At 41.4% G+C, this 23,059-nt stretch overlaps 1 pseudogene; it reads right to left on the bottom strand.

The window, feature by feature from the left end:
- Nucleotides 1-464: 464 nt before the first annotated feature.
- On the bottom strand, nt 465-20,991 carry LOC101974385 (adenylosuccinate synthetase isozyme 2 pseudogene; annotated as a pseudogene).
- Between the last annotated feature and the right edge of the window lie 2,068 nt (nt 20,992-23,059).

Below are 23,059 nucleotides of genomic sequence, written 5' to 3'. Positions count from 1 at the left end.
CAAGCTCCTTGATCCATTTAGAGTTAACTTTTGTGCATGGCGAGAGGAAGGGATTCAGTTTCATTTTTTTGCATATGGATTTCCAGTTTTCCCAACACCATTTGTTGAAGATGCTATCCTTCCTCCATTGCATGCTTTTAGCCCCTTTATCAAATATAAGATAGTTGTAACTTTGTGGATTAGTCTCTGTGTCCTCTATTCTATACCATTGGTCTACTCGCCTGTTTTGGTACCAGTACCATGCTGTTTTTGTCACTATTGCTCTGTAATATAGTTTGAAATCTGGTATCGCTATACCGCCGGATTCACACTTCCTGCTTAAAATTGCTTTTGCTATTCTGGGTCTTTTATTTTTCCATATGAATTTCATGATTGCTTTATCTATTTCTTCAAGAAATGCCATTGGGATTTTGATTGGCATTGCATTAAACCTATAGAGAACTTTTGGTAATATCGCCATTTTGATAATGTTAGTTCTGCCTATCCATGAACAGGGTATATTTTTCCATCTTCTAAGATCTTCTTCTACTTCTCTTTTTAGGGTTCTGTGGTTTTCATTGTATAAATCTTTCACCTCTTTTGTTAGGTTGATTCCCAAGTATTTTATTTTCTTTGAGGATATTGTGAATGGAGTGTTTTTCCTCATTTCTGGAAATTCTTAAAACAGTTGAATCATGGATTCTCTGGATTTACCTACACCAATCCATTTAACTGGAATTTGAAGCTCATCTTCAATAAATCAAACATAATTTTGTGCATTAACAAGTAGTTCTTTAAATATCCTCACAGTTGATATGTCTGTATTCCCTCCTGAGAGAGTCCTATATTGAACTTCAACTTTGTTTAAGACTTCTTGGTTTGCTGGGAAATGAGGTATGATTTCACCATCTAACTGGTAAGCAACTCCAACTTTGATTTCCATAAACATGTCCAAAATATTCCACTTGGTAAGGGTCAGTGCAGTAAATCCATCGATCACATGAGAATATTTGAGTAAAACAAGATCCAACCGGCCACATCTTCTTTTCCTTCCTGTAGTCACGCCAAACTCCCTACGCTCTGCTACCCCCAATTTCATTGTCTTGCTGTGTACAAAAGGCACCAATAACAACTCTAGTGGTAGAAGCTTTCACAACTCCATACACTTCACCAACATTGTGAGGCAGCATAAACAAACCTGTACAGACACCTCCAACAGTACAGTTTGAAGAAGTTTCAAAAAGGTAAGTCCCCAAATCAATATCTTACAATGCTGCATTTGCACCTTCTACCATGATTTTCTTTGCTGGTCCATGTAGGGCCTCCTATAGGAAATAAACTCCATCTCTAACCATTGGTTTAATCCTTTCCATATAACTCTTGAGTTTTTCAATTCACCTAAATGTCTATTTCCAAAGTAGGGTAGGTAGATTTGTACTGGTTAGCTAGAACTTTGAAGCTCCCAGAGAAGCCTTCAAAGTCAGAAACAGGATCATACATCCGCAGTCCACTCTTAGCAGATTTGGAAGAATAAACTGGGCCAATGCCCTTTTTTTTTGTGGCACCCCAATTTTTTTCCTGCTTGTTCTTTTTTCTATTGTTCCTGGATCCTATCAGCTGCTTGATGAAAATCAAATACAATATGAGCTCTGTCAGATATGATAAGCCTCTTTCCCCAGCCTTCTAGACCTTCTCCTTTTTGAACATTTTTCTATGCTTCTTCAAACAATCCAGGTAGATGAATTACCACAGCATTTATAATGAATGCAGTAACATTTGGATTAATTATCCCACTGGATAAAAGATGAAAATCTCATTTCACAGAATCTATAACAACTGTATGGCCAGCATTATTCCTTCCCTGGCAGTGGCACACGATGTAGGCATCCTGGGCCAGCAGATCCACTACCTTTCCTTTGCCTTTATTGCCCCACTACACACTGAACACTATGGTCACCCAGTTCCCTCCAGACTATTCCCTGGGACAGCTGCAGTCACTGTTGGGCAGAGAAGAAACTACTGGGTTGATCTACGAATGATATGGCTCTGGTGAGGTGAACTGGCAGGCAAAGAGTACACAAACTGAGCTGCTCTTCAAGATTTCTTTAGAAAAGAAATTCTGGAGCTGCACATTTGAGTGGTCCTGCCTCAGTGTTTTGCATGGGTTTGCAGTCAGGTGTCACCAAGGGCTGGAGGATCTGCTCTCAAGGAAGTTGACTCCCAGAGCCAGTGGCTATTGTGTGGGGAGGGCTTGGTTCCTCTCCAGGGAGCATCATGAGTGTCTCACATCATAGAAGCTGGCATGAGGTCTGAGAGTCCAGGCAGAAGCTGCAAGCCCTGATGTGACCCAGTCTCATTTGATTTCTTCTTTGATTTAGATTGGTCACCCAGAGTCAGGCCTGATTCTATATGGGAGGGGATTACACCACAAGTCGAGGTTCCCAAGGGGCCGGCTGCCTCATCTACCTGCTGGCTCCTGGTGATTCACATCCTTCCTACTCCTTCCAAATCCCCTAAAGTCTCATCATATGACAGTTTCATCATGAGGTCCTGACCCTTGATGTGTAATGAGGTTCCTTGGGTGTATTCCTCAAATACAGTAACTCCTGTACAGTTCCTCTTAATCTGTAGGCCTTTGAACAAAGGAAACATGCTATCTTCCCTTTGCCTAATCTACAGGGTGAGGTAGCAATAGGATAGTCCTGAGAGATCTTCCTGCTAAAAGGAGAAAAGGGAAATGGTGAGCACCCAGGGTTCCTTAGCAATCCTGAAATTCTGCTGGTCATATGGGCAATTTCTGGATTAGAACTCAGTCCCATGGCTGTGAATCGTTCCGTGGCTCTTGGTTTCACCCTCTGAGCTCAGAGACAGAAGGCACCTGTGTCATCCATTCTTTTCCATTAGAAACAGTGTTCGCAACTGGGGCTTTTCTCAGCCTATATTTGTGTAGCGGTTTGGAGATCCAAATACCCATTTTTGTGGTCCTTCTTGGTCCAAGTACACAGTGTTGCAGACACAGCAATCAGCTTACAGTCACCACGAGACTCTGTGGTTCTTGTTGGCATTCACTCCAGTAGATACAAGTCACAACCACAAATATCCACAAGATGAGCTCCTTTTGTCTTGAGTTTCCTCTGAGGTGGCTGTGGGACACCACATCAACATCACCAAAAGCCCTATTCTTTGATCTCCTGTCAGAAGCACCACCTTACGTATTTCCGAGATCTTAATAAAAGGCTTCATGTTCATTCCCCCAGTTTTATCTTTAGACTGCATTTCTTTGACAGCACTCTGGATTTGATTTTTGCCTGGAGGCCATTTTAAACTTTTAGTATCATTTCCTGAATGGAGACTCTAGGCATCAGATATCTTTATTTTCAAACCCAGCAAGTCTTGGCTCTTTTATGCTCATTTAAAAAAATTATTTTAATATGTCTTCCCTCTTTTCGCCTTTTATTATAAGCAATCAGAAGCCAAGTGGCACCTTCAACATTCTACTTGGAAATCTCCTTTGCTAAATCAGTTAATGTATTAGCTATATTTTTATGCTTTCCCTTTTAGCACAAAAGATAGTATTTCTAAATTTGTCCTCACTATATGTTTTAGGATGAATATGTGTTTCTCCCAATTTTATATATTAAAGCCCTAACCCCCAATGTGACCATGTTTGGAGATATGGCCTATGGAAAGGTGATAAAGGTTAAATGAGATTGTTAGGGTAACTTTAATCCTTATAGGGCTGGGGAGGAGGATCCAACTCTCTCTCCTACAAGTAAGAAGGTAGCTATCTGCAATTCAGGAAGAGGACTCTCCCAAATAATCTAACTAGACAGCACCTTGATTTTGGACTTCTTGGCCTCCAGAACTGTAGGCAAATAAATTTCTATTGCTTCAGTTATTTTATCTATCTATCTATCTATCTATCTATCTATCTATCTATCTCAGCCTGAAGAGGCTAATATTCTATATAACAAATATCTCCCTTTTCTCTCCATCATTTAATTTTATCTTTCCATTAAGCTCTATAGATAGCCTCCTTGAAGGCCATTAGATTCCACCTCTGCCCTCAAGGTCATTGCTCCACTTTTAGTTTTCTTTTGTTGTTGTGGATATAGCATCACCCCTCCCAGGTAGCAAACTCTGTGTTAGTTATCCATTATTGCCTAAAAGGTCACCTGAACACTTATTGGTTTAAAGCAATAATCATTTACTATGTCTTGTGGCTTCTCTGGGTCATGAATTCAGAAGAAGATTTTCAGATTGGTTCTGGCTCAGGGTCTCTTATGAGGTTGAATTAGGTGGTATCTGGGGTCATCTAAAAGTCTTCTTAACTCATGTCTTTAGTGCCTGGGCTACTGGGACATTAACAATCAAGGATGGAACAGTCAAGGCTTCTTAGACATCTTTCTCAAGGCAGTGTAGATGATTCCTCCAACATGGCAACTTCAGGGTAGTCAGACTTACATCTTGAGAAGAAGAACCTCTCAGACATATGTCTCAAGAGAGAGCCAGATGGAAGCCATGTGCTTTTTTATAAGCTAATCTCAGAAGTCACATGATATGTTTTCCATGCTCTATTGATGAGAGTAGTTTTACAAGCCTAGACCGGATTCAAGAGGATGAGACATTTGTTGGGAGTCGCCAGGGCTCCAAAGACTAACTTCCCCATCCCCCCCGAGAAGAGCTGTCCAATGGTGAGCCCTGCTGGCTCACATGATCCTTACCCACCAATCAGACTAGCCCTGCTGGCTCACATGATCCTTACCCACCAATCAGACTAGCTCTGCTGACTCACATGATCCTTACTCACCAATCAGAAAGCACCCCATGCCAACTGTCAAACTATTCAACCATTAAACTGTCATAACTGTCAAATCACCCCTGGCTCTATAAATATGCAGAGCTGTTCCTCAATAAAAAGGGCACTTTCTCCTACAATGAGCCTTGTTCGTTCTTTCAACATTGATGTTACTTCTTGGTGGAAGGAATGAAATTCATGATGTAGCAAGAGTATGTGGGAGTAATACGCTCAACATACATACATTCATTTTTAGAAAATATAATCTGACATATGTACCCAGAACAGAGTGAGTCTTAGGTGAATGCTTATTTATCATTTTGCTGGTATATTGACCTTGAGGCTTAACAATAACAATAAAAATGGTAATGATAATAACAGCTACAACAGCAATTTATTAAACACTTATTATACTATGAAGGACTTCTTTTAATATATTCTTTTTGATTAATGTGTAACTTGTATACAATAAAGTTCACAGGGTGCAAGTGTACAGATAAACGAATATTAAAATTTTGTTCTAAGTAGTTATACATGACAATAGAATGTATTTTGACACATCATACATATATGGTATATAACTTCTCATACTTTGGCTGTACATAATGTAGAATCACACCAGTTGTGTAATCATATGTGTACGTAGGGTAATGATGTTCAACGTATTCTACTATCCTTTCTATCCCCATACCCACTCCCTCCCTTCACTTCCCTCTGCCTACTCCAAAGTACCTCGATTCTTCCCTAGGTCCCCCGACCTTATTGTGAATTAGCATCCAAATATCAGAGAAAACATTCGGCCTTTGGGTTTTTGGGATTGACTTATTTCACTTAACATGATATTCTCCAGCTCTATCCATTTTACTGGTAAATGCCATAATTTCATTCTTCTTAAAGGCTGAGTAATTTACTATTGTGTATATATACCACATTTTCTTTATCCATTCATCTGTTGAAGGGCAACTAGGTTGGTTCCATAGCTGGTTATTGTGAATTGAGATGCTATAAACATTGATGTGGTTGTGTCACTGTAATTTGCTGATTTTAAGTCCTTTGAGTATAAACTAAGGAGTGAAATAGCTGGTGGTTCCATTCCAAGTTTTCTGAGGAATCTCCATCCTGCTTTCCATAATAATCGCACCAATTTGAAGTCCCATCAGCAATGTATTGAGTGTGCCTTTTCCCCTACATCCCCGCCAACCAGATAAATGAATTTTTAGTGTATGTTTCTACACAGATAACAACTTAGAACCAGACTAGGACATTTCCAGCATGCTCCTTTTATTTCTTAATACTCCCTTATGCTCCTTCACTACCAATCCCTATCCCCTGCCCAGGTACACTCTGTTTGGGTCTCTCTCATTGTAGATTAGTTTGCCTACTATTGAACTTCATATAAATGGATTAGAATATATGTACTCCTTTTGTGTGGATTCTCTATTGTATGAAGCATTTCATATGCATTGTCTCAATTCTTGAAACAATCTTATATCAATCAATATTTGATTTATGAGATAGTCAAACATTCACACGCTGACTACAAGTTGGCCAAGTGTGTTTTGTTCAGCACATACAATGTTGTAAAACATTTTGAGCTTGACTACATTTAGTATTAGGAGTTGAATGGAATTTCTACTTCTCCTTGATCTACTTTGCCTAGGCAGTTATTGATTTCAATTGCCTGACCATGTGGGAATTGAGTTTGAATCCTCTAAGGGGAGCATTATTAGTACTCCAGTACTTGAGAAAACAGGTTTGTCACGGGTTAAATAATTGCCATAAAAATCTCACATGATGGGGATGGCAGTGGTGGGATTTGAAATCAGGTAGGTCTCCTCTTGCACTTCTTAATTAGGGTCAGAAAAGACAAGTTTGCCTTCCAATTCTGTTGTTTCAAGCAGTGAAATATGTTGGTCAAGATGCCCTCCTTGGTAACCCTACTGCTTCTGTTTAGGCCACGGGCAGTGCAGGAACCTCTGTAACCAGCCTCACTCCGACCCCAGTCAATCTCTGATGCTCACTACAATGATGTCAGAATTCCCACATGCTGTGTTTCTTCCTTCCACATCTGTGCTCATGCTGGTCCTTCCTGCTGGGGACACCCAGCCTTACTTAGTGATCCTTCTGTGCTCAGATCAAATCAGCTATTTTCTTCTGGTTGCTCCCACCTCCTGTGGCCAACCAAATACTTTTCTTCTCAGGACATCAAGACTCAGTTTTTAAAATTTGTACTTCAGTTACCAAAATGGTATGTCAGATTGCCCCAGAGTGACTTTAAGGAATGTGACCAAAGTAATAGTCCCATAAAAGATTAAAAAAGGAACCTAATTTCATTTATTTAATTTCAGCTGAATGCATCACTAACTTTTTATTGATTCTCAAGAAAGAGAGATTAGAGGAATCTGTGCTATCCCCACTGGGTGCCAAATGAACAAGCAGTCACAAGCTTATTACTTCCAGACATCCCACTTGCCTTCCAGATGCCCCTTTAGGTTTCAATTCCATGATAGCCATGCTTGCTCAGAGCCCATGCTTGACCAGACAGCCTGGAAGGAAAAAGGACAGGCTGCATCCTGGGCCAGGTTGGGCTCAAGGTCAGGTTGTGGGTTCAAATGGAGACAGTGGCAGGGTAGAGTGGCAGCTGGTTTGGAGGCACCCAGGACTAGTATTAGAGTTAAGGATTCTTGATTCCAGCCCTGTCTCTGCTTATCTCTTCTTCTTGTAGGCTCTTAGTTGGGGTGTGTGTGGGGGAGTTATTAACTTCTCTGGGCTCCAGGAAAATGCATAGGTGAGTTTATGAGTTTTTGAACCTGGAGTAAATAAAATTACCCTCAGATGTATTCTGCTTCTCATTCATGCTTTCAAAATTGACTCATAAGTTTGAGATAAAGAATTATATTTTCTTATAGCAGTGTCCAGATAATAAAAAGTAACTATGTATTTATATGCTAATTACAGTCATGGTCATCTCCACTTGTCAGATAAGTGAGCAAAAGGCAAAGTGACTTTCTTGATGGCACATGGATGATGAGCTACTGAAATTCAACTCAGCAAACAATTGACAAAACTAACGAGTGGCATGTCTATTTTCTTCTTCTGCTCAGCGTTTCCCCCACTCCTCGTCTTTTTTATTTTTGGTACTGGGGATTGAACTCAGGGGCATGTGACCACTGAGCCACATCCCCAGCCCTATTTTATTTTTTATTTAGAGATAGGGTAGTTACTTAGCGGCTTGCCATTGCTGAGGCTGTCTTTGAACTCATGATCCTCCAGTCTCAGCCTTCCCCAGTCCTCAGATTTTGACTGCAAATCTGGACTATTTGACCAATGGCCCTGGGTGGGTGCCTATGGTGCAAGCGGAATGAGTTAGAGCCCTTCCCAGGAAGGCTTTTCTTCTGCCTCTTCAACTGTTTTTTCTTAGCCTCCTGTTCCGCAGCCCCCTAACTTACATGCCAATGTGTCCTGAGATTCTGTTTTCAGACCTCTTCTTTTTTTCCCTCATTTTCTCTGAATGAACTTTCTAGTGACTTCTACAACTGCTTTTTGCCAATACTCTCATGATTTGGGTATCCAAATCTCTATCCAAAATCCCCCCTACATTCCTCAGCTTTACATCCAATTGACTTCTGCTCGGCATTTCCATTCAGAATTGGAGAGTGTTTTAGGTTGTACTCTGAGTCCCCCAAAATGATATGTTGAAGTCCAATTCTAGTACCTCCAAATGTGACTGGGATAATCTGAACAGAGAGAGACATACATAGAAGGAGAATGCTGTGGTAGATGAAGACAGAGATCTATGTGATGCAGCAGAATCCAAAGAGTGCTAAAGATTGCCAGCAAACCACCAGGAGCTAGGAAAGGGGCTGGCACTTCTCCCTCACACCCTCAGAAGGAAACAACCCTCATAACAGTTTGATCTTGGGCTTCTAGTCTCCAGAACTATGAGACAACAGATTTAAACTGCTCTATCTGTGTTACTTTATTACAGTAGTCCTAGCAAACAAATACAGACAGTGTAAACAAATGTACAAATCTGATGACACTGCAGAAAAGTGAAGTGTTATTATTAGTTTATTTGTGTAGATGTTAACTGTTAGTTTAAAATATTCATAGATGTTTAACTGTGTGTAATGTATGAAAGTGTATGAGTCAGGAAAAAGGCCCAAGATATCACATGCAGAAAGGAATTAATAGAAGGAACTTGATGTTTACAAAGTATTTGAAAGAGTTGGAAGAGCAAAGGTTGAGACAAACTGTAGATGGTTTTAGAAAATCAGGGAATTATAAAAATTACAAAAAAAAAGCCCAATTTTAGTCAGCTTTTGGGCTGCTGTGACTAAAAGATCTGACCAGAGCAATTGTAGAGGAGAAGAGGTTTATTTAGGGGCTCACAGTTTAGAAGTCTTAGTCTATAGAAGGTGGACTCCATTCCTCGGAGCTTGAGGTGAGGCAGAAAATCATGGCGGAAGAATGTGGCAGAGGGAATCAGCTCACATGTTGATCAGAAAGCAGAGAGAGTTATATCCCAAAGCCACACCCCAATGCCAACCTCCTCCAGCCACACTCTATCACTTCAGTTATCACTCAGTTAATCCCTATCAGGAGATTAACTCACTGATTGGGTTAAGACTCTTACAATCCAATTGTTTCTCTTCTGAACTTTCTTGCGTTGTCTCACATGTGAGCTTTTGGGGGACATCTCACATCCAAAATTATAACAAAAAGCATCATAATGATCTCATCTTCCAGAAGCACTAAGGTGATGGATGATTCCCAGGAGGACTTAGGGAAGCCTTTGTCCAACCTCCTGTCTATCAATGTCTGAGGACCAATAATGGCTTGTTACTCTTCGACCTTCCACATCTCATGAGAATGTCTCTTATTGGTGAGACTCAGAACAGACTTCTGAAAACGGACTCTGGAAAATATAATCTTTTAATTCTGGCTCCTGGTCATGTGAGACCTCAGAAGGACTGGGATAGTTCTGGGAGCTAACAGATAGTGTCCACCACAAAATGCATTTGGAAATGAAAACAAAACAAAACAGAAAAAGAAAAGGAACCAAAACAACAAAAAACAACAAGAAAAATTAAAACAAAACAAAACAAAACTAAAAAACCCTGTGAGGTTTTAGTTACATAACATTTGTGAATTTTCTTTGAAAAGTAAGATGTACCATGCAAATATAATATATTTTATACCTGTGGGGGGTTCATTATCACAGGTAGGACATTGCAATAAAATAATCTATTTTTTTTCTGAAAAAATCCAGATAATTATCACTGAAGTATTTTTTGCTTTCATTTTCTGAATAATTATTTCAAAATGTTGTTTTAAGTGGGTAAATGTATTTATGTGTATCTGTCAATGTTTGTTGTGATGATTGTGTGTGTGTGTGTGTGTGTGTGTGTGTGTGTGTGTGTGTGTGTGTCTGGGCTCAGGCTGGAGAGCATGCTAGCGAAGTCTATCCTATCAGAAGGTCTGTTCTAGCTATTTCTGCAGCATCTTCAGGACCAAGAGTAGACTTACTCCATCTTTCTCCTGATTCCTCTTGTTCTCTCCTAGACATCTAGTTCTATATCCCAAACATTGTTTATGTCCTAGAATGACCATTCCATCCTCTCTGCCTCTGCCCTGGTGCAGGCATCACCATCTCTCCTCTGGTTGATTGTCACAACCTCTTTCCTTCCACATTCAAACCTACTCTTTAATTTTGAGAAAAATCCATGTTTTTTTTGCATGTCGGTAGAACATCTGTTATATTAATCTCCATGGCTCACTGGGTGTAGAAAATCAAATGGCTTCCACAAGGACCTCGCCCGCCCTATTATTGCATTACGCAAGTGAGCAGAAACTTGCTATTCACAACTTATAATTAGATAAGCTTCTAATTGAGGAGGGGCATGCCAATCTGATTTGATCTTGACAGAGTGATTAGATCCTTCCTCACAAGGAGGGGAAGCAAGGAGTCTCCTAAATCTGCTCTTGTCCTTGTTCACACTCCAGGAAGCAACCACCTTGGGGAAGGCACTGAATATTCTGGACTGCAAGACGGCTCTTCAATGGCTGGCACTGAGCCAAGCCCCACCGGAGGAGAGGCCTCTTGATTAGAGTTTCATTTTCTGCTTGGGACTCGTCTTGACTTTTCAGCTTTGTGAATGAATCTGAAGAGGGGTTTACAGGAAAGAAATTCATCTTCTCGGAGCTGGAGGAAGTCATTATGCTTTTGAGGAAGCTTCTAAATCATTCTAAATCATCGTAAAAAGAATGACATCCCGCACTTCTGCAAGGGTCTTGCTTCTTTCTTTTCGTCTTCCCTCCCCTTCTGCTGTTCACTTAGCTGTGAATGGAGTTCACAGGTTGATTTGTCAGCCACCATCTTTACTGTGTCTCTGGTGCTGAAAACCTGGTATGACACTGACACTTTGTAGATGTCGTCACGGAATGAAAATGCCAGGGACTGTGCTGATATTGTGATACTGAGAAACTGATATGATTCCATTTTTGAAAACAGCTTCTACCTCAAGGCCTGTCCAGAGGGAGGGAGCGTGACCCTTGTCCTTGGAAAAACACACAGAACACATAGGCACATAGCCACCCTGCTGAGTTGTTTGTCTGCAAATAATAGGAGAGATCTGCTGCACCAGGTGTCCCTGACTTAGTCAGGCTAGGTGAGGACCCATAGCAACCCCCTAGCAACCACTAATCAGCATGAGACAGGGAAAATACCTGGGATGCTAGATGACCCCGGGAAACCATGTAGTTTAGCACGTACACCAATCAGTTCAAAGGAATCCCCCTCTTGTACTAACCAATCACCCCTACCCAACTTGTTCCAGCCAGTGAATGTACTAATCAATGTTAAGAGTTGTTGTTTGATTTTTCCTGTGGTGTGAAATGATTTGCTGTGTGATGTTGTGATGCATAGAGTATCCCCCCAAAACCTATAAAATCTCACTGAACAAAGGACCAGGACTTAGTCTCTGGGACTGCTGCATTGGAAACGGTTGTGAGTCCAGGCTCGAGCTTGCAATAAAGACTCTTGAGTTACTGCATCGGATTCGGCTCCTAGAGGTCTTTTGGGGTCCCACGAATCTTTTGGGATCCCACGAATCTGGCATTACAATACAAAGATGAAACAGACATACATCCTGCCCTTGAGGGGGTTGGAGACAAGAAACCAACTCTTTTTTTTTTTTTTTAAGAGAGAGTGAGAGAGGGAGAGAGAGAGAGAGAGAGAGAGAGAGAGAGAGAGAGAGAGAGAGAGAGAGAGAGAGAATTTTTAATATTTATTTTTTTAGTTCTCGGAGGACACAACATCTTTGTTGGTATGTGGTGCTGGAGGATCGAACCCGGGCCGCACGCATGCCAGGCGAGCGTGCTACCGCTTGAGCCACATCCCCAGCCCCAAGAAACCAACTCTTAAAAAATGTAGCAAAGTAAGGACAAAATGAAAGATGAACACAATGTGATAAGGAAGCCAAGAGGAGTGGAATGCAACTCTCCTGCAGTCAACAAATGTTCTGGAAGGAGAGACTACCAAACTGACATGTAAAGATTGTAGTCATTTTCCAGGTGGAAAATGGAGAAAAAACATTCTGGGTAGAGGGAGAGACCAGCTCACATAAGGGCATGAAGTGCCATGATGTGCTCAGGGAATTGTTGGATGTTTGGTGTGGCTGGAACACTAGGAGGCAAGTGGGGGGATGAGAGGCTGGAGTGGGGGCCGGAGGGCAGGCTGCTATGTCTGGCTGTGTGACTTCACTGTACAGGGTGTGACACTGGGAGTGAGTGAGGCTAAAATAGAGCTCTGGTTCCACTTTGTAAGTACATGCCTGTGGCTGTGTCCTCCCAGAGGAGGCCCTATTTATAATACACAAAAGCTTGGATGGGCTGGTGGTATCCCTGTGGTGGGCCTTGCAGATCTTAGTAAGAGTGCACTTCTATCTAGGGCACAGGTTCTCAAACCTGGGGCATCAGAATCACCTGGAGAGCTGGATAAAACACAAATTGCTGGCCCTGCTTTAGAATTTCTGCTTTTGTGGGTCTGGGGTGATGTCTGAGAATTAGTACTTTCATGTTTCCAAGTGATGTTGATGCTGCTGGTTTGGGGGTCACATTCTGAGAATTTTTCATTTGGGTGAAAAAGGGCTAGATAGGAGAAGCAGAGCCAAGCCCCAGAAGCTGTTTTCTGGGTTTAGGGTTTCGGATACCCCTGTGAACTAGTTAAGTTCTATTAAGGAGGATGGATATACCATCTGCCCCATCTTGTTCTGCCAGGTAAAGCTTAAAAGCTCTGTTCCCTCGAGTAGGAGCTCTCTTCAGAGTCCTCCTAGTTCAGGAGGATTTGTTCCGCAGACCATGCAAGCACTGATCATGTCATTGCAAGAAGCTCACCCCTAGAGCTTTCAAATAGTGAGCTCCCAAATGATTAAATCTTTGTTTACACTTTATTAATGATTCTGTGGAGAAGCTGGGGACCAGAGAAACCCAAAGTTACCAACTAAAATCATGAGTCATGCAAGGTGAGAGAACCTCTTTGAAAAATCTTTTAATAAAATACTTAACTTCAGAATTAGTGTGTGTGTGTGTGTGTGTGTGTGTGTGTGTGTGTGTAGAGGAGGGAAGGAAAGGAAGGACTCGGAACCACAGACTTTCAGGACCTCACACACATTAATGAATGTTTGCTGAATGAAGATGTGATAAGTAAGCGCAGGGATGGGGAATTCAAGTGCAGTCTGACAGAAAGCTGTCAGGTTGTGCCTGGCTCTGGGCTGGGGGATGGAGCTTTGGCTTGGGAAGTCAAACCTTCCTGGAATCCAATTCTTTTTTGTGCCTTTTGAGCATACTGCTCAGAAGTCCTTGTGCACACAAAATGGAGGTACCCCTCTTTCTCTTGGGGGGCTCAGGTCTAGCTTGCTCTTAGGTTGGAGGCTGGATCTCAGGGGTGATAGTGGGTACAGGGAGCCCATCTTTATTTTCTAGTCAGGATATGGCTGCTTGGACAAACTGGCTTTGGGAGAGGGATGGAGAGAGTGGTGCTGGAAGAACATCCAACCTGATTCTCTTTTGTTTACTTAGAAGCTCAGCCCATCTTTCCTGAGAACTTGGGGCAGGACAGGTGCGGTGAGATCTCAATTACCACCGATTTAGGTTGCCCATTAGGGAGCCACATGCCTGCTGAAGGGATGCCAACCCCTCTAGCTCAGCTCTTACCAAACTGAGTCTGTCAGCAGCATTATTGGGAGAAAGAAAGCCTTGTCAAAGGTGGCTCTGTTCTGCCTCTAGGTGTCAAGGAGGAAAGGAGAGGGGAGGAGGAGAGGGGGAGTCCACAAAGCTGCAATCACCATCAGGTTGTTGTTAATCAAGACAGCTCCCAGCAGCGCCTTTCCATAATTTCTCATTAAAGAGGTCCTGATGTATGTCATTGCCTGAGCTGTGATTCCCGGAGCCAGTGCTGTCCTATGTCTGAGGCTCCTCAGATCAAATGCCCATGGGTTTCAATCACCCAGGCTTTCTGAGCATCTAAAATATGTCTAGCCCCATGCCAGACACTGTGCTCATCTAGTCAGGGAAACAAGAATTGGTAAGGGGGAGCTGGCCCCTTCCCCAGTGCCTGCAAGGTAGGCGAACCGGTGACCCACGGGCAGGTCAGGCCCAGCAACCTGCCGAGTGACAGAGCTGACACATGCGCCTGCAGGGAACGCGGTCCTGCGACCCACCAGCAGGACAGGCCCAGCGGCCTGCTGAGGGGCAGGACCGTCCCCTCCCCCAGTGCCTGCAAGGTAGGCGGGACTGTGACCACCGGCAGATCAGGCCCAGCAGCCTGCTGAGGGATGGAGCCGGCCCCTCCCCCCGCACCTGCAAGGTAGGTGGACCTGCGACCCATCGGGAGGTTAGGCCCAGCAACCTGCGGAGTGACAGAGGTGCCCCTCGCGCCTGCTGGGTAGGCGGACCTTCGACCGGCCAGCAGAGCAGACCTAGGGCCCGCCAGCGTGGTAGACGGATCACACCAATTGGAGGAGGATCACAGCCACTACCTGCCCTGCAAGGGAGACTTTTCAACTATACAAGAGCAATAGAAATAAATAGAGGGAAAATTTCAAAAACACAACAGTTTCACCAAGCAGAAAGAAACGCCAGCAGTATGAAAAGACAAGGAAAGAAAGGACCACAGGCAATGCAGGTCAACTCAACTTTAGAAGAGGTAATAGCTACAACAGATGGAATGTCAGACAGAGAGGTCAGGATATACATGCTTCAGATGATCTGGAGTCTCAAGGAAGACATGAGACAGCAAAATCAGACAATGAAAGATCACACTGACAAGGAACTACATAAACAAATCCAGGAAGTAAAAGATCAATTTCACAGGGAGATAGAGGAAATAAAAAACAAACAAATAGAAATCCTAGAAATGCAGGAAGCAATAAACCAACTTAAAAACTCAATTGAGAATACTACCAGCAGAGTGGATCACTTAGAAGATAGAACATTAGACAATGAAGACAGAGTATTTCAACTTGAAAAGAACATAGACAGCTCAGCAAGTCTGCTAAGAAACCATGAGCAGAACATCCAAGAAATATGGGATAATATCAAAAGACCAAACTTAAGAGTCATTGGGATACAGGAAGGCACAGAGCTCCAAACCAAAGGAATAAACAATCTATTCAGTGAAATAATACGAGAAAACTTCCCAGACTTGAAGAATGAGACAGAATCCCAAATCCTAGAAGCCTACAGGACGCTGAATGTGCAAAATCATAAGAGATCCATACCTAGACACATTATAATGAAGATGTCCAACATACAGAATAAGGAGAGAATTTTAAAAGCTACAAGAGAAAGGAAGCAGATTACATTTAGGGGTAAACCAATCAGGATAACAGCTGATCTCTCAACACAGACTCTAAAAGCTAGAAGATCCTGGAATAACATATTTCAAACGCTAAAAGAAAATGGATTCCAACCAAGAATCGTGTATCCGGCGAAATTAAGCTTCAGGATGGAAGATGAAATTAAAACATTCCATGATAAACAAAAGTTAAAAGAATTTGCAGCTAGAAAACCATCTCTTCAAAAAATCCTTGGCAAAACACTACAGGAAGAGGAAATGGAAAACAACAATGAAAACCAACAGTGGGAGGTAGGACAGTAAAGGGGGGAAAATAATCAAAGAGGAAAACAAATCAGGTTTAGCAGCATTAATAAACAAATATGGCTGGAAGAACAAACCATATCTCAATAATAACCCTAAATGTTAATGGCTTAAACTCACCAATTAAGAGACACAGGCTAGTTGAATGGATCACAAAACAAGACCCAACAATATGCTGCCTACAGGAGACACATTTGATAGGAAAAGATATACATAGACTGAAGGTGAAAGGTTGGGAAAAATCATATCACTCATATGGACTGCGGAAACAAGCAGGAGTGTCCATACTCATATCAAATAAAATAGATTTCAAACCAAAGTTAATCAAAAGGGATAAAGAGGGACACTACATACTGGAACCATACACCAACAAGACATAACAATCATAAATATATATGCCCCAAACAACGGTGCTGCTATGTTCATCAAGCAAACTCTTCTCAAGTTCAAGAGTCTAATAGACCACCATACAATAATCATGGGAGACTTCAACACACCTCTCTCACCACTGGACAGATCTTCCAAACAAAAGTTGAATAAGGAAACTATAGAACTCAATAACACAATTAACAACCTAGACTTAATTGACATATATAGAATATACCACCCAACATCAAGCAGCTACACTTTTTTCTCAGCAGCACATGGATCCTTCTCAAAAATAGATCATATATTATGTCACAGGGCAACTCTTAGACAATATAAAGGAGCAGAGATAATACCATGCATTTTATCTGATCATAATGGAATGAAACTAAAAATCAACGATAAAAGAAGGAAGGAAAAATCATGCATCACTTGGAGAATGAACAATAGGTTACTGAATGATCAATGGGTTTTAGAAGACATCAAGGAGGAAATTAAAAAATTCTTCGAGTTTAATGAAAACACAGACACAACATATCGGAATCTATGGGACACATTGAAAGCAGTTCTAAGAGGAAAATTCATTGCTTGGAGTTCATTCCTTAAAAAAAGTAAAAACCAACAAATAAATGATCTCATACTTCATCTCAAAATCCTAGAAAAAGAAGAGCAAAACAACAGCAAAAGAAGTAGAAGGCAAGAAATAATTAAAATCAGAGCTGAAATTAATGAAATCAAAACAAAAGAAACAATTGAAAAAATTGACAAAACTAAAAGTTGGTTCTTTGAAAAGATAAATAAAATTGACAGACCCTTAGCCATGCTAGCGAAGAGAAGAAGAGAGAGAACTCAAATTTCTAGCATACGGGATGAAAAAGGCAAGATCACGACAGACACTTCAGAAATACAGAAGATAATCAGAAATTATTTTGAATCCTTATACTACAATAAAATAGAAGATAGTGAAGGCATCAATAAATTTCTTAAGTCATATAATCTGCCCAGATTGAGTCAGGAGGATATAGACAACCTAAACAGACCAATATCAATTGAGGAAATAGAAGAAACCATCAAAAGATTACCATCTAAGAAAAGCCCAGGACCGGATGGGTATACAGCAGAGTTTTACAAAACCTTTAAAGAGGAACTAATACCAATACTTTTCAAGCTATTTCAGGAAATAGAAAAAGAGGGAGAACTTCCAAATTCATTCTACGAGGCCAACATCACCCTGATTCCGAAACCAGACAAAGACACTTCAAAGAAAGAAAACTACAGACCAATATCTCTAATGAACCTAGATGCAAAAATCCTCAATAAAATTCTGGCGAATCGGATACAAAAACATATCAAAAAAATTGTGCACCATGATCAAGTAGGATTCATCCCTGGTATGCAAGGCTGGTTCAATATACAGAAATCAATAAATGTTATTCACCACATCAATAGACTTAAAAATAAGAACCATATGATCATCTTGATAGATGTGGAAAAAGCATTCGACAAAGTACAGCATCCCTTTATGTTCAAAACTCTCGAAAAACTAGGGATAACAGGAACATACCTCAACATTGTAAAAGCAATTTATGCTAAGCCTCAGGCTAGCATCATTCTGAATGGAGAAAAATTGAAGGCATTCCCTCTAAAATCTGGAACAAGACAGGGATGCCCTCTCTCACCACTTCTGTTCAACATAGTTCTCGAAACACTGGCCAGAGCAATTAGACAGACGAAAGAAATTAAAGGCATAAAAATAGGAAAAGAAGAACTTAAGTTATCACTATTTGCAGATGACATGATTCTATACCTAGCAGACCCAAAAGGGTCTACAAAGAAACTATTAGAGCTAATAAATGAATTCAGCAAAGTGGCAGGTTATAAAATCAACACGCATAAATCAAAGGCATTCCTGTATATCAGCGACAAATCCTCTGAAATGGAAACAAGGACAACCACTCCGTTCACAATATCCTCAAAAAGAATAAAATACTTGGGAATCAACCTAACAAAAGAGGTGAAAGACTTATACAATGAAAACTACAGAACCCTAAAGAGAGAAATTGAAGAAGACCTTAGAAGATGGAAAAATATACCCTGTTCATGGATAGGCAGAACTAACATCATCAAAATGGCGATATTACCAAAAGTTCTCTATAGGTTTAATGCAATGCCAATCAAAATCCCAATGGAATTTCTTGTAGACATAGAGAAAGCAATCATGAAATTCATATGGAAGAATAAAAGACCCAGAATAGCAAAAACAATACTAAGCAGGAAGTGTGAATCAGGTGGTATAGCGATTCCAGATTTCAAACTATACTACAGAGCAATAGTAACAAAAACAGCATGGTACTGGTACCAAAACAGGCGGGTGGACCAATGGTACAGAATAGAGGACACAGAAACCAACCCACAAAACTACAACTTTCTTATATTTGATAAAGGGGCTAAAAGCATGCAATGGAGGAAGGATAGCATCTTCAACAAATGGTGCTGGGAAAGCTGGAAATCCATATGCAACAAAATGAAACTGAATCCCTTTCTCTCACCATGCACAAAAGTTAACTCAAAATGGATCAAGGAGCTTGATATCAAATCAGAGACATGGCATCTGATAGAAGAGAAAGTTGGCTACAACCTACATGCTGTGGGGTCGGGCTCCAAATTCCTCAATAGGACACCCATAGCACAAGAGTTAACATCTAGAATCAACAAATGGGACTTACTCAAACTAAAAAGTTTTTTTTCAGCAAAAGAAACAATAAGAGAGGTAAACAGGGAGCCTACATCATGGGAACAAATTTTTACTCCTCACACTTCAGATAGAGCCCTAATATCCAGAGTATATAAAGAATTCAGAGAATTAGACAATAAGATAACAAATAACCCCATCAACAAATGGGTCAAGGACTTGAACAGACACTTCTCAGAGGAGGACATACAATCAATCAACAAGTACATGAAAAAATGCTCACCATCTCTAGCAGTCAGAGAAATGCAAATCAAAACCACCCTAAGATACCATCTCACTCCAGTAAGATTGGCAGCCATTAGGAAGTCAAACAACAATAAGTGCTGGTGAGGATGTGGGGAAAAGGGTACACTTGTACATTGTTGGTGGGACTGCAAATTGGTGCAGCCAATTTGGAAAGCAGTATGGAGATTTCTTGGAAATCTGGGAATGGAACCACCATTTGATCCAGCTATCCTCCTTCTCGGTCTATTCCCTAAAGACCTAAAAAGAGCATGCTACAGGGACACTGCTACATCGATGTTCATAGCAGCACAATTCACAATAGCAAGACTGTGGAACCAACCTAGATGCCCTTCAATAGACGAATGGATAAAAAAAATGTGGCATTTATACACAATGGAGTATTACTCTGCATTAAGAAATGACAAAATCTTAGAATTTGGAGGGAAATGGATGGCATTAGAGCAGATTATGCTAAGCGAAGCTAGCCAAGCCCTAAAAAACAAATGCCAAATATCTTCTTTGATATAAGGAGAGTAACTAAGAACAGACTAGGGAAGAAGAGCACGAGAAGAAGACCATCATTAAACAAGGAGGAGAGGTGGGAGGGAAAGGGAGAGAGAAGGGAAATTGCATGGAAATGGAAGGAGACCCTCAGGGTTATAAAAAATTACATACAAGAGGAAGTGAGGGGAAAGGGAAAAATAATACAAGGGGGAGGAATGAATTACAGTAGTAGGGGTAGAGAGAGAAGAGGGGAGGGGAGGGGAGGGGAGGGGGGATAGTAGAGGATAGGAAAGGCAGCAGAATACAACAGACATGATTATATCAATATGTAAATCAATGGAAGTGTAACTGATGTGATTCTGCAATCTGTATATGGGGTAAAAATGGGAGTTCATAACCCACTTGAATCAAAATGTGAAATATGATATATCAAGAACTATGTAATGTTTTGAACAACCAACAATAAAAAAAAAAAAAGAATTGGTAAGGCTTTAGTCTCTGCTACCCAGGGGTAAAAACCCAGCTAGACCCTGATCGTTGAGAAGGAATGTGGATTTGAGAACATTTGAGGGTGGGTTCGTTCTGGTACTTCCTGTGCTGATGACCAGGAGACAGCATGAGACAGAGGAAAGCATACTGAATTTGAAGGCAGGAGGTCTGATTTTCATTCATTTAATAATTATCCATTTGATCCACCTTGTGCAGTGGTTTGGGATTCAAAGATGAATACAAGACAATTGATGCCCTCGAGAAACTTTAAGGGCAAGAATAGACACTAGACCAAAAAGTGAGTTCAGTGTGATAAAGTGCTGTATCCAGAAAGTAGGAAACCTTCTGGAAGTGCTGACGAGGGAGAGATTAATTCTGCCTGGTGGAGGCTTCCTCAATTATCTTGGTATGGTGGCAGGCATTGTATAATGTTTAGTGAGCCCCGTTTCCTCACATGTAAAGTGGGGATAACGTAGTCAGTTTCAGCTCTGTCCTGAAGATTCCTGAGAGGATGTAGATGAAGGTCTTGGTGGAACCTGGTTTGTACTTGTTCCATTTCCACAGGTCTCCTGGGAACGTCTCTTCATCATGAGCTTCGTAAGAGTAGATGCCAACTGTGAGGCTGTCCTGGATGCTGCACTGGGGTCTTCGGCTTCTGATGAAAATCCCACAGTCCACACTGGTCCTGGTATATATCTTCCTCTTCCTTCTCAGCATGGTCACTGAGGCTGGAAGGAATGACCCTGAGTCTTCAAGACAAGGCCAAGCAAATCCCATTCTTTGGCAAAAGGCATGGAATTGTGTCACACAAATTTGAAATATTTCATCCCAAATAAATCTCAGTGCATGCATTTAGATTTGACATCGGTAGGAAATTTGAAATGTCAAAATGTGCATTTTATAGGTGAAAATATCAAGTCTCTGGGATTGTAAGTTATCTGGGGTTACTTAGGTATTCAACTTTGCAGAGCTAAAATTCAAAGTAATGTCTATGGATCTTGAGGTATTTGTGTGAAGCAGGCTGCCTCTCACATGACATATGCAGTGATGTTTCCCTATCAGTGATGCACTCACTGAATGATTCATTTGATGAGTTTAAATAATGTTACATGCTATATGTTCATTTCAGCAAGAGGGAAGATTAAGAATGCATAGAACTTCCCACATAAAAACACTTAGAATGCTTGCTCCAGGTATAGTAGTTAAAAACTCAAATTAGTGGCTGAATTTTCAAGAAAAAGGGGAATCCAGAGAGACCCAAAGTGAAGAAATAATTGAAAACCAAAGCACAGTGAGGTTATAGAGGGTGAGTGTGTATGTGTGCATGCACACAGCAGATAATTGGTCCGGTTAATTTGGGAACATAAGCTCTAACATCCACAGTAGAATGATAAGGAAGTCTTGACCTTGCTTAAGGCTGAATTTTAAGAATGAAACCTTGGCATGAAGCAAAAGGAGAGCTCACAATAACAATTATAAAATAAGTGAAGGACTGATCTATTATGAAAGAAAGTTAGGAGCTGCAATAAAAATGATTATTATGATTGTTGAAGATGGTGGAAGCAAACTAGGCAGCTAGCCTGATCTCCTCATATCATGGAAAAGAGGCAGCAAATTAAAGCAGATTTGAGAGGTTGGTGACAAAATAAATGCTCTAAGACTTGACACTACATAGTTGGAGACCTAGAGAGACTGGGAGATAGGTTACCAAGTAGAAATCAAAACCCAGAATGCCCTCACCTGAACCTGTGAATGAGCCGGGGACGGCATTGGAGAGAGACAGAGAGAGGGGAGGAGCAAACATTCTCTTAAGCTCACCCACTTAAAAACTGTTGAGAAACTGTTGAAAAGACAAAATCTAAAATGCAGAAGCTTCCTTAAAACAGCACAAAGTGCTTAAAACCAAATCATAAAAAGAAAGCTGGGAGGTGGGGTGCAGCCATCTTGTGGAGTCCACAGCCCACCAACAAGTCACTCTCTTAAATCAGCATAGCATCTTTCCATGCCCAGACAGCTTCAAGTTAAACCAGAGAGAAGCCTCCTGCAGTGGGCCCTCTTAAGAATCCATCCAGAAAGAGCTTCTAGAAGGACCACTAAGAACCATAAATCTTGGAACCTCCCCTCTTCTGCCCTCTGTCTCCCACGAACAAGGGGACTGTAGTGGGCTGGAGGGAACCTGGGCCAGGGAGGGGCAGTTCTAGCTCCACTCAGTCTTGGCGACCCAGGTAAGGGTTGTAGCCTCAGACACAGGCTAAAATGAAGCAGTGTTGGTCTTGAACAAAGGAAAGTTGAATCACCAGGCCCTGCCCATGGGCACTTGGGGAGGCACTGTGGGAAGCCTAAGGACAGTCTCCAGGATCACAGCACTGTACCAGACGGAAGTTGCCTGAATATCCAGTGACATACAGGTCCAGTGGGAAGTTGCCAGAGGCTATGCAGCAGAAAGGGTCAGACACCAGCCTTAACAGGTGCACAGCCTGAACTATGATTGCCATTGGCAAGTGATAGGGCATTGTTTGGATATTTGTGGGGTCTTGCACCAGACTTACTAAGCAAGGGAATAAATGTCCACCATTCACAAGCTGGGCAGTGAAAACTAGAGTCCTGGTGAACTATCTGAGACTCTCTTCACTACAGCATCTCAGAGAGTGGAGGCAGCAGGAGAAATACCACTGCACCATAGAACACCTGCATAAAACTCACAACCGGTGTTCTGCACACATGGACAGCTACCAGGATCTTCATTACTGCAGAAAGAATCTAGCAGAGGGTAACAGGTACACTA

This window comes from Ictidomys tridecemlineatus, chromosome 4 (genome assembly GCF_052094955.1).
Source record: "Ictidomys tridecemlineatus isolate mIctTri1 chromosome 4, mIctTri1.hap1, whole genome shotgun sequence".
Taxonomy (NCBI): domain Eukaryota; kingdom Metazoa; phylum Chordata; class Mammalia; order Rodentia; family Sciuridae; genus Ictidomys; species Ictidomys tridecemlineatus.
The sequence above is the reverse complement of the archived record's forward strand: the minus strand, read 5'-3'. Positions and strand labels throughout refer to the sequence as shown.